Genomic DNA, 15,871 nt, shown 5'->3' on the forward strand with positions numbered 1-15,871 from the left:
TCAAAATGGATTCCTAAAAGGTAAATCAACTAGCACTGGAGCTGCTCAACTAATTGAAGAGGTGTTAGGGGGTATCGAAAGCAAGGAACATGTGGCAGGTGTATACCTAGACCTGGAAAAAGCCTTTGATTATGTGGATGTTGACACCCTATTAGACAAGCTATGGAACATGGGCATTAGAGGCGCTGCTTATTACCTAATAAAGTGTTATATGAGCAACAGAAAACAGTTTGTTCTACTTAAAACGGAAAGTGGTGTCTACAAATCAGAGAGCACTTGCATAAAATATGGTGTGCCCCAGGGCTCGGTGTTGGGTCCCCTTCTGTCCTTGAGCTATGTAAATGATATTAAATACTGTACTATAAATTCCAAAATTGTTCTGTATGCCGATGACACGTCCATTGTATGTAAAAAGGAATCATGTAATGAACTAGAGGCCGAGTGTAATAATGTGACAAAAGAAATTGTTCAGTTTTTTTATGAAAGCCACTTAAATGTAAGCACCAGTAAAACATGTTTGATGGAGTTTAACAAAAGTAGTTTGAATAATGAAATTAAATTATACATGTGCAACGAAATTGTAAAGAAAGAGTCTAGTGTAAAATTCCTTGGCGTAACAATCCAAAGCAACCTGAAATGGGACACACATATTGACTCCCTAGCAACTAAGTTGTCAAAAAATATATATGCAATCAGTACTATTAGCAAGTTCTGTAGAGACACTGTAGCCCTAAAGACTGCATACCATGCTCTTTTCTCCTCTCACTTGAACTATGGTATTGAAATTTGGGGGGCAACAACCAAAGCTAATCTAGATAAGCTACTCATTCTTCAAAAAAGGGGTGTGAGAATAATCTGTGGAGCAAAATATAGGGAATCTTGTCGCAACTTGTTTCCAAAAACAGAGGTGTTAACTTTTATAAAGACATACATTCTAAAAGCCATATTGCTTGTGAAAAGACTGCACCCAAACACTTACTCAGATTTACACCAGTACAATACTAGAAATAAAGAAAGATTTTAGACTGGCAGCCACAGAACAGAACTTTACGAAAAGGGGCCTCAGCATGCAGGTATATTAGCTAATGCACTGCCTAGTGCAGTCATGGCTCTTCCTACAATTAAACTGAAACATCAGCTTAAGAAATTTTTAGTAAAACACCCTTTCTACACATTAGAAGAGTGCCATACTTATATGAAGAACAACAAATGCTTTGTGAAATTATGTGAATAGAAATCAGTAAACATCTTATTGTAATTTTGTTGCAAATTAATGACATATTCAGAAGAATGTGTCTTGTGTATTGTACAAATAACTTTAATCATTACTGTTTCTTTGTACATGTGCAGTGTATCATTCGATGTTGAATAAAGCTATTATTATTATTATTATATAAGATTACAGACATAGCAACAAAGAAAATACAATTTCAATATCGATTATTGGTCACAACACCCATTCTAATATCATATTAAGCAAATGCTTTTCAACACAACTTTAATTAGTGTATAATGTAACAAACTGAGATCTGTTTGTCAGTTCCATTAAAAAGGGCTGTAGAGCTGAGTAGTAGTAGTAGTAGTAGTAGTAGTAGTAAGCAGTTCAACTACGTTCCATAGCCTCATTCTGTGCCCACCATTGGATACCTCCAGCCCTGACCAAGGTTGCCATTAGTAACCAGTATTGTGGTTGCATGGTAGGAGATTGGTAGACAATATTTGCGGCATCGAATGCTGTAAATAACCCTGGCCTTTTGCAACCTAGCACTCAAGCGTTTCCTTGTAAGTCACCTTCTATCCTCCTACAGACACTCAGGAACAAAACATTCCCTTACACAGCACCAGATTGCTGCTCACCCCATCTGCAGATCATTTATGTACATAGAAAATAACAGCAGTCCTGAGACACTTCCCTCAGGTACTCCTGACAATACCCTTTTCTCTGATGAACATTCACCATGCAGAACTGGGTTCAGTTACTTTAGACGTCTTCGGGCCATTCACATATCTGGGAACCTATTCCATATGCTCGTACCTTTGATAACAGTTTGCAGTGGGGAACCATGTCAAAATGCTTTCTGGGTATCTAATAATTTGGAATCTGCCTGTTGAGTTTCATCCATGGTTTGCAGGATATCATGTGAGAAAAGGGCAAGAAGAGTTTTGTCTGGGCAATATTTTCTAAAACCATGCTGATTTGTAAACAGAAGTTTTTCTGTCTATACTCCTACTGAGAATACTGAGAATATGTTCAACTATTCTGCAGAAAAATGATGTTAAGGATATTTCTCATTAATTTTGCAGGTCCGTTCTTTTACCCTTCTTATATACAGGAATCATCTGCACTTTTTTCCAGTCACTTAGGAATTTGAACTGGATGAGAGATTTGCTAGAAATGCAATTTAGTAAGAGGCCTGTTATATCCTAGCCAGTAATGCCACCCGAGCCCGCTGCCAAGAGGTTGGCAGCATCAAAGTCCGGACGCCGTCCGCATAAGCAGCGCCAGCGGGACAGGAAATCGCCGCAAGTCTGCGCGTGCCACCGCTGGCTTCCGGCTTCTTAAGCGCTGGAGTCACGAGCGCTAGGACAGTTCTGTATTCGCCGCTCAGTTGTATACTCGCCACCGAATTGTGTACTTGCTAGTCAGTTGTGTGTTCATCGCAGCAGAGTTGTTGTTTGTCGTCAGCCGACGCTGACCTAGCCGCTCCTATTCGAACTAGACAGATCTCTGTAGACACGGAGTTCACTATTGTGTTTCTGTATCTTCATCAATAAAGATAAGTACCGACTTTTATTTAATCAGAGTGTTTGGGTTTTCATCTTTCTGTTCACTGTTCCAGCGGACCGGTCGGTCCGCTATTAAAAGTGTGGCGGTGACTTTGTAAGCCGTTTCTACCGCGAATTGTTTGTCGCTACGAACACCGCCACAAAAAGGCCAATGCCGTAGACTAGTCTTTGTAAAACCTAATTGGGGTTCCATCTGGTTCTTGTGACATATTTTAATTTCAACTCTTGCAGTTATTTCTCTGTGCCAGTGATGCTTATTTCTGTGTGTGTCAATGCGAGTCTGTGCGGTGGTAAAATGACAGTACATTTGTATGATTCTCCTGTGTGAAAGATTTCTTAGCTGCAGAATTAAAACTTTGGCTTTCCTTTTGCTATCTTCTATCGCCACACCAGGCTGGTCAATGAGTGACTGGATAGGAACCTTAGACTTGCTTAGCGATGTTATATAGGACCAGAATTTTCTCGGGCTCTCAGCAGGGACTTTGGCAAAGGTATGTTGGTGGTAGTTATATGCTTGAGGCACTGACCTTTTTACAGCCACATGAGTTTCTACTGACTGTTGCCTGTCATTATTTTTGTCTCATCCTTTGAACAGAGATTGCAACAATGTTTGCTTTCTCAGCATTTTGCAGACTTCATTGTCAAACCACAATGAGTCATTTTCCTCCTTAACCCAATTACTCGGCAAATACTTCTCCATGGCACAATTTACAATCTGTTTAAGGTAGGAAATGAGGTACTGCCAGAAGTAAAGCTCTGAGGGCAGTTAAAGAGTTGTGCTTGGGTTGCTCAGCTGGTAAAACACTTGCATGTTACCGGTAATGGAAAATATCCTGTGTTTGAATCCCAGTCCTGCACACAGCTTTAGTTTGCCAGAAAGTTTCATATCAGTGCACACTGTGGTGCAAAGTGATTAATTAATTCTGGAAATCTGGTCCAGGCTGTGGCTAAGCCATGTCTCTGCAATGTCCTTAGTTCGAGCAACACTTGGGCTGCAAGATTCACAGGAAAGCTTCTGTGAAATTTGGAAGGTATGAGATGACTTACTGGGGGAAGTAAAGCTGTGATGATGAGTTGTGAGACTCAGTTGGGTAGTACATTTCTCTGAGCACTTGCAAACAATAGGCAGAGGTCCTGGATTTGGTTCCTGATATGGCGCACAATTTTAATGTACCTGGAAGTTTCATAACAGTGCACACTCCACTGCAAAGCAAAAAATTCATTCTGAAAACGTCACCCAGGCTGTGGCTAAGTAGGGTACCTGAATGTCCATTAAACCAGAAATATGTGTGCACAGATCTATGAATATTACTTTTTTCATCTTCAAATATGGAAGTGCGTACAGCATACTCCTCATGGGGATTTAGAAGGAAAGGTAGATGTGGTCCCCAAGAATGTTGAAATAAATGTCCTGGTTCATATTCCTGGTATTCTGAATGAGTGAGTCCAAGTGAAAACGTGGAAAACACTCCGAAAACTTCAGATAACATTTCTAGCCTGACTACACCTTGCAGAAGCCACAGCTTAGATGCTTCATTGGGCCACTGGTGCACTCAGTACCTTGCATCATTTAATAAGAGGTATAACTGTGACTTGATGGATGACGCTACATGTATCCAGGCAGCTACTGTCCAGTTTCTGTGTTGTTGAGGCCCATTAAATCCATGCAGCATTAAGCATCAGTGTGAGGAGTGGTTTTCCACATGGCACTCAATTTAAAATGTTCCTTGCTCAAAGTTCGCTTTAGAAGGTTCACATAAATACTGGCTGAAATAAAGCTGCACTCTGTAACAGTAGCAGTCCTTGTTGGGTATGAAACCAATTCTTATTGACAAGTGTGACTGTGATTTTCAGTTCCTGTTAGTTGGGGTCTTTTTAAAACCACCATTCCTACACTGTATCAGATGGTTGAGGGTTGTGCACATACAGAAATGCAAAATGTGCTTTGCTGCACCAACAAATCTGACAACTTCACTCATGCCATTGTCTGGGCATGTACAAATGTGATAGTTTCTTTTGTTCACTTTTTCATGTCTGTATGTTGATTCATCTCACTGTGCTGATTCTATACAGCCAACTAGCACATTCAAATCAGTTCACTGCCATAAATGAGTCAGAGCAGAAAGTCGTGTGACCACCTAATAGCAGTTGTACAACATCTGTAACACCCCAAAGTTCCAGAGTGCTCTTTTCAGAGGGCAACTATTATTTTCTCCTTTTATCACACATTTACAATAACTTTCTGGTAATCCATAAAAATTTAGCCATGGATAAAGTAGAGGATAGTGTTGTCGCTTATATGTGCTGCAGTCTTTTTCTGAAATTACAACAATCATTTCAGTCACTTAATGTTTTTCTAAATGTTAAAAAATATTTCAAGGCACAACAATGTGATCACATATCTATGGCCAAATATTCAAGTGAAATGTAAAAGTATTGAAATTGAGGAAATCTTGTCAATACTGTATTTAATAGTCTATGTGTTACATTAATACTCTGCCACACACCAATAATGAGTAAGTGAGGTAGAATAAAGAAGGAGTATTACCAAAAACCAGTTGCAAGCTAAATATATTTTGAAATAGGTAAAATTTTTGTGATATTAAAGAAACTCAGTCCATTTGAAATTATGATATATTCCACCATAAAAGACATTCACCTGCTTCAAGGTACAAGAAGATGCATGATTGACAAAATATGACTTTACTGCCTGCATCTTATATAAGTAGTTCTAAAATTATACAGCATTCTACTCAGCATAAATTTCTGTACCTGGAGAATTAACAATATGTTCCAAATAGCTTTAATATATTATAGACAAGTTAAATGTGTAGAATGCAAAGTACTTACAAAGTAAAGAATAGGAATTCCGGGTTGACATGTCAGGAATATTATGAAAATTATAGATTGCTACTCACCTTAAAGATGACATGTTTAGTTGCAGACAGGCATAACAAAAGGCCTATTACATATAAGCTTTTGGCCAAAGCCTTCTTCAGAAAAGGAAAATGCATGACCGGAGATAGTAGTCATGTGTGTGTGTGGTTTTTTTTTTTTTTTTTTTTTTTTTTTTTTTTTTTTTTTTTTTTTTTTTTTTTTTTTTTTTGTGCTTGCCTGTTTGAATGTGTGTGCATTTTTTTTCTGAAGAAGAGAGTGTCAGAAAGCTTATATGTAATAGTCATTTCATCACATCTGTCTGCAACTCAAAATATCATCTATATGGTGTGTAGCAAACTATCCTTTTCATGATATTTTAAATATTTACAACTGCTGCACAAAACAAAACTTCCTGATGAACAACAATGAAAACTGTAGAAAAGGCCAGAAATGGCTTAGGACGGTCTCTAGTGTGATTCTAAATCCAGTCATTAGACTGAAATATTTACCTAAAACATCATGTGTTCCTAGGTACACTATCCTCTAGGTACAACCTTCTCTCCTATAATTTAAAAGGAGTTAAAGGATATTTTAGTGGCCTACTCTTTTTTTCTTCTCTCCTTTTTCCTGGCCTTTACTCAATATCTTCATGGTGTCTGCATCTTAAGTATTTGATTTGCCAGTGTTAATGGCAGAGGATGGCCAGATGCCCTTACTATTGAACCTCCCCCCCCCCCCCCCACCCCCTCCTGGGATGGAATTTGTATAACCCAACTGTTGGTGTCTAGTGCTGTACCATGTGAAAGAGAGCTAACATTTTATTAATGTTTTCAAATCCCATAACTAGGGCAGGACATTGTTACCAGCCCAATATTCAACTAATTGGCTGTGGGAAACCATCTGAAACCTACATCCAGCCTTGCCAGCACACTGGCCCTTATCATTAATACACTGGGTATATTTGAACCGGTGCCAGTGGACCTCCCCAAATTTCAGATGAAGTATGCTTACACTTGAGGCTATCCATACGGGTTCCTCCTCCTATTCCTTTGAAGAATGTTTTAGCAGAACTATAACAGCCCAACATTATTATTAATTGCACATAAAATGAGTGCTGTGCAATATTTGACTTTTACAAAATACACTACTGGCCATTAAAATTGCTACACCAATAAGAAATGCACATGATACACAGGTATTCATTGGACAAATATATTATACTAAAACTGACATGTGATTATATATTTTCACACAAATTGGGCGCATAGATCCTGAGAAATCAGTACCCAGAACAACCACCTATGGCCGTAATAACGGCCTTGATATGTGTGGGCATTGAGTTAAACAGAGCTCGGATGGTGTGTACAGGTACAGCTGCCCATGCAGCTTCAACAAGATACAACAGTTCATCAAGAGTAGTGACTGGCGTATTGTGACGAGTCAGTTGCTCGGCTATCATTGACCAGACATTTTCAATTGGTGAGAGATCTGGAGAATGTGCTGGCCAGGGCAGCAGTCGAACATTTTCAGTATCCAGAAAGGCCCGTACAGGATCTGAAACATGCGGTCATGCATTATCCTGCTGAAATGTAGGGTTTCGCAGGGATCAAATGAAGGGTAATGCCACGGGTTGTAACACATCTGAAATGTAACATCCACTGTTCAAAGTGCCGTCAATGCCACAAGAGGTGACCGAGACATGTAACCAAAGGCGTCCCATACCATTATGCCAGGTGATACGCCATTATGGCGATGACGAATACAAGCTTCCAATGTGCATTCACAGCGATGTCACCAAACATGGATGCGACCATCATGATGCCGTAAACAGAACCTGGATTCATCTGAAAAAATGACGTTTTGCCATTCGTGCCCCCAGGTTTGTCATTGAGTACACCATCACAGGCGCTCCTGTCTGTGATGCAGCGTCAAGGGTAACCGCGGCGAGCTGATAGCCCAAGCTGCTGCAAACGTTGTCGAACTGTTCGTGCAGATGGTTGTTGTCATGCAAACATCCCCATCTGTTTATTCAGGGATCGAGACGTGGCTGCACGATCCGTTACAGCCATGCGGATAAGATGCCTGTCATCTCGACTGCTAGTGATATGAGGCCATTGGGATCCAGCACAGCATTCTGTATTACCCTCCTGAACCCACTGATTCCATATTCTGCTAACATTCATTGGATCTTGACTAATGCGAGCAGCAATGTCGCGATACGATAAACCGGAATCGCGATAGGCTACAATCCGACCTTTATCAAAGTCGGAAACATGTTGGTACGCATTTCTCCTCCTTACATGAGACATCACAGCAACGTTTCACCAGGCAACGCCGGTCAACTGCTGTTTGTGTATGAGAAATCAGTTGGAAACTTTCCTCATTTCAGCATGTTGTAGGTGTCGCCACTGGCGCCAACCTTGTGTGAATGCTCCGGAAAGCTAATCATTTGCATATCACAGCATCTTCTTCCTGTCGGTTAAATTTCGCATCTGTAGCACGTCATCTTCATGGTGTAACAATTTTAATGGCCAGTAGTGTAGTATGATCTGTGTAAGTAAGTATTGTACATTGTCTCAAGATGATGCTTGACTACAATAAAACAGGAATATTATGAATTTTAATATATATGCATCCACATTTTTGTGATATTTTTTTATAATTTGTAAGTGAAGACATGCTTAAATTTTGGCTTTGTGGGTTTTCTGGCTACAGTGATTGACCGCGCACAGAAAACTCCAACATATTACAATCAGGCACTTTTCTTAAGGTTCGTATGATTACACAAAACACAAGAAAAACAATACAGACACTCACAGCATGCACATTGTAACCTAAGTCCTTGAGACCAAACCAAAGAACAATGAGTCCCCAAAGACCGTTTACTCTGCACTTTGCCAGTGGCAGTTACTGGCGGTCAATGGTCACCACAGGGCCCCCTGCCCCAAGAGTGAGGATCACTGGGGGAAAGATGTGGGCGTCTTCCTGTGTAGTGGTGTTGTGGGATGCTCGCTGGTTGATGCGAATCTTGAGCAGCCAGTCAGTGGTGAACATTGCAGCTATGCCAGCCGTATCCACCCCATTTGGGATAGGGACTATGCGTGGGATGGTGATATGTGAAATGGATGTGGACTCACGTGAAGTGTCCTCTATGCGGAGGATGAAGTTGGATTCCTCGTGGAGCTGCAAGGAAAGTTCATTGCGTGGGCACTCAGAGGCATTGATTGAGATGCAAATTTTGTCGACAGTGTACATAGTGGGCACTAGGGGGGGGGGGATTGGGGGAGGGGGAAATAACGTAGTTCAGGAGAAACACTAGAACACTCTGTGGGGGTACTGGGTGCCAATACTTGTGACAGGGTAATGTCACACACAACATGTGGTTGGTCCTGAGGTTGTGGATTGTCACACACAGTGCCTGAGTGAAGTGAGGGTAAAGTATCAGCACACACAACCACAGAGTTCCCCACAGGTCTAGTGGGCACAAGGGAGTGGGCGGTCTGTGTGAGATCGGGTTTGTCACCTGACGGAGGAACACTCAACTCGAGAGGGTGAGGTACAGATTTCTTGATCATCCAGGCTGGTTTTATGCATTGAAGGGAAACTGTCTGCTGATGGCCACTGATGAGAATGTCCATAGTATTGTCCATGCAAGCCACTACTCGATGCGGGCCAGAGTAAGATGGCTGTAATGCCAGTTTGACTGTGTCATCCTGTAACATAACGAACTTGCAGGAGTCCAGTGCCGAATGCAGAAAGACCCAAGGATGGGTATGTGGTCATGGAGGGGGCATGCAGATCATGGCTATGTGCCTCTGGACACACTCAACTAGAGCGGGGAGATTGGATAAGTTTGACAATTGCTTTGTTATTGACGAACTCTGCAGGGAGAACTAGGATCTCACAATACAGGAGCTCCACAAGTGAAGCGTGGAGGTCTGTTGTGTTAGCTGTGCATATTCCTAACCTAACCCAGGGAAGGGCATTGGACCACAGTCACCATCATGGCACATGAGGGCCACTTTCAGAGTCCTGTGCCACCACTCGACCAGTCTGTTGCTCTGTGGGAGGTATGCCATAGTGCGAAATCTATCCTCCCACAGAGTGCACAGAGTTTGTTAAACAGCAAGGATTCAAACTGCCTTCTCTGGTCAGTGGTGATGAATGTAGGGCAGCTGAATTGAGCTATACAGTAGGACACAAAGGTGTGTGCTACAGAATCTGCTGTGATGTTCTGCAGGGGTATTGCCTCCACCCAATGTGTAATGCTGTCGATGACAGACAGGATATACCTGAAACCATCAGACATGGGTAATGGTCCTATGAAGTCCAGATGCACATGTTGGAAGCAGCATTTCGGGATGTTGAATTTACCTAGATGGGGTTCTGTGTGCCTGCCAACTTTTTCTGCACTGGCACTATAAATAAGCATGAGCCCATGTATGAAAATCCCTCTACACATCCAGCCACAGAAAGCATTCTGTAACAAGGCGCGTAGTAGCCTTAGCACCAGGATGTAAAAGGTTATGTAACGTAGTGAATACTTGGTGATGCAATGCAGGGGGAACAATAGGTCGGGCAGTGCCCATACACATATCACATCACAGTGGCCTGACCGAGCCCAGTAGGTTGCAGGAAATGATCTGGAAGGAAGTATCTGGGTCCTGTCGGATGTTGTGCAATTCGGTATCATTTTTTTGTATGTGGGCAAATTCATCGAAATTAATGGGGGACAAAATTCCAGTGATACATGATAAGTAGTTGGCCACCACATTTTCTGAACCTCGGATGTAACAGATGTCTGTTGTGTATTGGCAAATTAAGTCCATCTGCTGAGACCTATGTGGGGGAAGGTCAACAGCGGGGTTATGGATAGCCTCCACAAGGGTGCAATGGTCTGTGAAAATTGTTATGTTCCTCCCTTTGACGTCTGTGCTGAAATATCTTACAGCTACATATACTGCAAGCAATTCTCTGTCAAATGCTGACCATTTACATTGAGCTGTAGATAGTTTTTTGGAAAAAAACATTGTGTCGTGTCTCCAACATGCTGTTGGAGGACTGCAACAATTGCAAAATCACTTGCATCCACTGTAATAGAGATGCAGGCATCTAGCTAAAGGTGGGTGAGAGTGACAGCATGTGCTAATGCTGACTTAAGGTCTTTGAAAGCTCTCACCATGTTGCCAGACCACTGTACTCAGCGATTACCCGAGGTTTGTTTCCCGGCCAATGTGTCAGTCAAAGGGGCTTGAATTGCTGTCGCCATCGGCAGGTTATGATGGAAGAAATTGATAGTTCCTAAAAGCCAGCGTAATTCATGAAACAACACTGGGAGAAGTAGATTGTGAATGCAGTCAACCCCCTCCTGAGAGGGGCGTATACCTTCCGAGGAGATGGTGTACCCCAGAAAAGTGACAGCGGAGTTGAGACTTGTTGTTATTGATCTCGACTCCATTAAGTGTCAGTAAGTCCTGTATTGTGGCCAGGTGGAGTTTGTGTTCTCTGTCAGAGGAGGAAAAAATGAGTATGTCATCGAGGTATGTGTAACAATATGTGCAGTTAAACAGAAGTGAGTCCATAAAATGTTACCAAGTTTGGGCCACGTTTTTGAAACCATAAGGCATGTAACAAAATTTGTAGAGGCTGAAAGGTGTGATCGACTCTATCTTTGGTATGTCACTCTGTTGCACTCTGTAAATATGGCTTGCGGCAGTCCAAGACACTGAAGATGCGTGCTCCGCTAAGTACTTGCGTGAAGTCTTGTATGTGTGGTATTGGATAATTATCTAATATGGTCCACACATTGAGGTGTCAGACTGTTCTGTCCTTTTTGGGAACTAAATGTACGAGTGAAGACCAGTTACTGTCTGATGGACGAACAATACGTGCCCACAGAAGTTCCTCCACTGTGGTCTTAGCAAGGCATAGTTTATGTGGTGGTAGTCAGCGCGTTTTATGACGCACTGGTGGCCCGTCTGTTGTGACAATTTTGTGTGCCATGCCATTCATGATAGCGTTCAGCTGGGCTGGTGAACTCGCTCGGGGACCATCACAAATGGGAATCGGTAGCACGTGAGAGTCACTAACCTGATGTGCTGGGGAAGCTGTCCATGTCGCCGATGACAAAGTTCTACAACGTGCGTCTCCAGTGTCAGGTGGCAGCAGTGTTAACAGGCATTGTACAATGCATCATGCCTCAGCGAGGGCCTGTGTAGCTGATGATATGGCGTGGTTCAGTTCAGCATTGCAAGCACGGAGATCGTCGACTGCAGAGCCTCGGACTGAAGCTGGGCAATGGAAGTTGTGAGGCTGTCCACCAGTGAAGAGCACTCGATGAGAGCCATGGTGAAAGCATCGGGAAGCTGAGGGGGGAGGGGGGCTGAGGAGGCGACTGAACACACAGTGTGAATGGATGAGGTGTGGTGCAATAATGTGGCCGACTGGAGGGCTGGAGATAGTCCAAAGTGAAAAAGGAAGTCAGTGCCTGGGTCTTCTACATCAGTCACATAGAAGGACCAAGTGAACTGTTTCCCAGGTATGAGCTTGATAGGTAACTCAGCCAAACTGTTGACTTGAGGTGGTGCTTTATTTGCTACTCAAAGGAACAGTTTGGCTGGTGTCATGTCCTTTACAGTAAATGTGGGATGTATGACACTAACGTCCACTCCTGTATCGCCGAGAAAATACCAATGCGAACCTAAATCCAAGGTGTACAGACATCCTCATGAGGTGGGGGATCAGACAGAATGCAACATCTATGGGCACCCTTGCATGTACCTGCGAGCCATGGTGCCTACTGCAGCCAGTGTGCGGCATTTGGGAATGCGCAGAAAGGGCAGCAGTTGAGAGTGGTGTCCCTGTAAGTAGAGTGGAACCAGCATATGCGTGAGTCAGCTGTACTCGTCCCACCAGCTGAAGTGTCAGGTGAGGGGAAGGCAGGGTGGTCAGGCACTAGCCCGGTTGGGGTGGGGAGAGGCTGGTGCTTGCCTGTTGTCGATTCCCAGTCTTGGCCACTAGATTGCTGCTGTTTTGTGTGCTGCCCATGACAGGCATGTGCCCAGCCTTTACTGCCTGATGGTGGAAGTATATTCACAGGATTACCAACCTCAACAGTATTAGGCACTGTGCTGCGTGGAGGGAGATTGCAGCGCTGAATAATGGTGTATGCCTGCTCTGCTAGTCGTAGTTTATACTCGAGTGACACTGCGGTATGTTGAAGTAAATGTAATTGTATTTCTTGTGGCAGCTTCACCAACCATGATGCCCAAAGTGCTAAGTTCGACAAGATCTTGGTACTGACATGTTTTGAAGCATACTCGCTGGTGGATAAGAAATGTGTTTGATGAGTAGAGCGTGGGCAGAGGTGTATTTATTGCTCTTGGGTGAGTTCAGCAACAAGTCACTGATGAGATCAGGGTGGTCGTGCAGGTGTTTCACTAAACACACAAAATACGTGCTGTCATCTGCAACACCATGTATGTCCAACATGTTGTACACCAAGGTAAACCACATCACTGGATTGTCCGGTTGTAATAGTGGCAGCTTCGGAAAATGACCGGGGACCAGTGCTTATGGGGGCGTAGGAAAGGCATGAATTGTATGGGGATTCTGCATGGTGTTTGCTGATGCAAACTGTGCCTCAGTGATGGGCAATTTGTTGTGTTGAATGTCCGTTAGCTGTGCAGGAGAGAGTGATATCACGTCCTTGTAGGCAGGAAACCTGTATCGCCACATGACGTGCACAGCACGGCAGGTGCAGAAGGATCAACGACTGATGCAGACGAATCTCAAGCAGAGTCATGAAATCGTGATTGAACGCTGAGCGACAGAGTGGAACCATGGCAGGTGCGTCGCCCAAGGTGTGCGTGGGGCGGCAGGTTGGCCTGGCGTGGTTGTTGCGAGTGTCCCTTTGACTGGTGCAGAGGGGGACACATTAAATGGCAGACCACTCTGAGGAGGGGGTGACCATGTATGTGGACCCCAAAACTGGACAGCTGCATGGTCCATGTTGTGCGGTAGAAACTCAGGCAAGGGGTTTCCTGGATCTTGTGCTGGAGGAGCATTCTGTTGGGTGTAGAATGCTGTAGAAGGTGTCCGCACCAGTGTGTACAGTGCCCAGTGTGGTGTGCCGACAGAGGTTAGAGTCATCTGGCCAGTTGAAGAAACAGCAGAGATACGAACATTCCCAGTGTATTGGAAGCACATGGGATAAAGTGTTGCACTTCACAGTCGAATGTCCATTCTGCGGTCACGGCGTCCTGCACTGCTGGAAAAACTGGAGGTTGCGACATTGTCTATTGGTGCAAAACCAGTGATACACAATGAGCATATGCAATGTATTTTTACAAGTCGGGGTCACCAATGTGGGTTTTCTGGCTATAGTGACTGACCGTGCACAGAAAACTCCAACTTATTACGATCAGGCACTTTTATTAAGGTTCGTATAATTACACAAAACACAAGAAAAACAATACAGAAACTCACAACACACACATCGTAACCTAAGTCCATGAGACCAAACCAAAGAACAACAAGTCCCCAAAGACCGTTTACTCTGCACTTCGCCAGTGGCAGTTACTGGTGGTCAATGGTTGCCACAGATTTATTCCACCTTCTTGAGACCCATTTCAACCAGAATGTGTGGAAGGTAAATTAAGATCTAATTTTTTTTGTAAACATATGTTTTGTGTTTTTAATGCATTACACATTATAGAGCGTCTCCTCATTATGGGTTTGTGGAACAAATTGTACAGATAATGTAATGTAATGTAGAGTAGTGTAATTTGAATGGCATCTACACACATTTACAAAAAAAGATGTGTATGATGTTATATGCCATCCAAGTGTAATTTGTTATTTATTGCTTATCAGTACATTATCTGTAAAAAGATGTTGGTAAGTTGGTAAAAAATACAGTAAATAATCTTTTGTTTCAAAAAACAAAATTTGTCTTTCAGTTTAATCTTCATTGAACACTTAGCATTTCATCCAGTCTGAATTAAGTGCTTTTATTGCCAGAACAGAAAATTTTTCTCATTCTACATTCCTGCCAAGAACTCTGTGGAGTTAGGAAACAGTAAAAAACCATATGGAGGTAAAATCTGATGGAAAGGGTATTTCAAGAACTATTGTTAACCCTGTTACATGCTCTCTTTTGATTGTTGTTAAAAGTATTATGGGAACAGGATGTGCATAGAGGTATACTGAATGAACTGTTCTACAAATTTCTACACATAAATGTATATTTCCACTGTAGTTGTACACATGTACACAGGAAGAAACATAAATGCAGACTGCTAGAATAACATGGCAGCTCGAATGTCCAATCTCAGTCAAAGATCATGTTGTTCATAGTCAATATGACCTATCGACGCCACACAGCCCTTGCCCCCCCCCCCCCCCCCCCCACAGTACGGAGAGCCTCAGGTGAGTCTTGGCTGGAGACAGTGTGGGCATTGATGCTGTTGGTGGTTGCACGAGACGATAGGTGCATGACCAGGACCTCCACCTCGACCAGGGCGGGGTGCAGTGGCAGAACTTTGGGAGGCAGGTCCACTTCCAAGTCGTTGAGCCAGCGAGAGTGGATGATGTGTCGCCCAGCCCGTGAACAGGCAGGCAGAACGGCGGATAGTGGGGTGTAGGTGTGGCAAGCCCAGATACTAACTGAGCTGCCCGGCAAGATGAAGGTGTGGATTGTCGTTGGGTCGCACTCACAAGGGAGGGTGAAGCCATGCACAACACCGAAGTTTAGCTGGTCATTGGGTGGCAAGGCTGTGGTGTCTGTGAGTAGAATGAGAATATGGTCATCAAGAGTTACAATTGAAATGTCATCCACACAGTGTGGGGGTATGTTGCAGAGCAGGCTGACTATGGGAGAGGGTATCCCTGTAGTCAGTGAGATAGCAGTGAAACCTGCACATGGGGTGGAGGTTGATGTATCCAAGAAACCCGTGAATAGTGACAGGGAGGCATTGGGTGAAAAAATTGGCTTGGTGGCCGCAGGAGAAACATTGTCGGACTCGACGGCGGGAGAGAGACTAGCGGGAGAGTCATTAGAATAATCTGACTGAGCGAGCAGGAGGGCATTTGAGTCAGTGTAATGAAACCATTTGGGGAGAGTCTTTGACGATGATGTCGAAAGTTGCATCGCCCCACTGGAGGACTTTAAAGGGGCTAAGGTAAGGTGGTTGCAGAGGTTGTCAGA

Source organism: Schistocerca piceifrons, chromosome X, assembly GCF_021461385.2.
Source record: "Schistocerca piceifrons isolate TAMUIC-IGC-003096 chromosome X, iqSchPice1.1, whole genome shotgun sequence".
In the NCBI taxonomy this organism is placed as follows: domain Eukaryota; kingdom Metazoa; phylum Arthropoda; class Insecta; order Orthoptera; family Acrididae; genus Schistocerca; species Schistocerca piceifrons.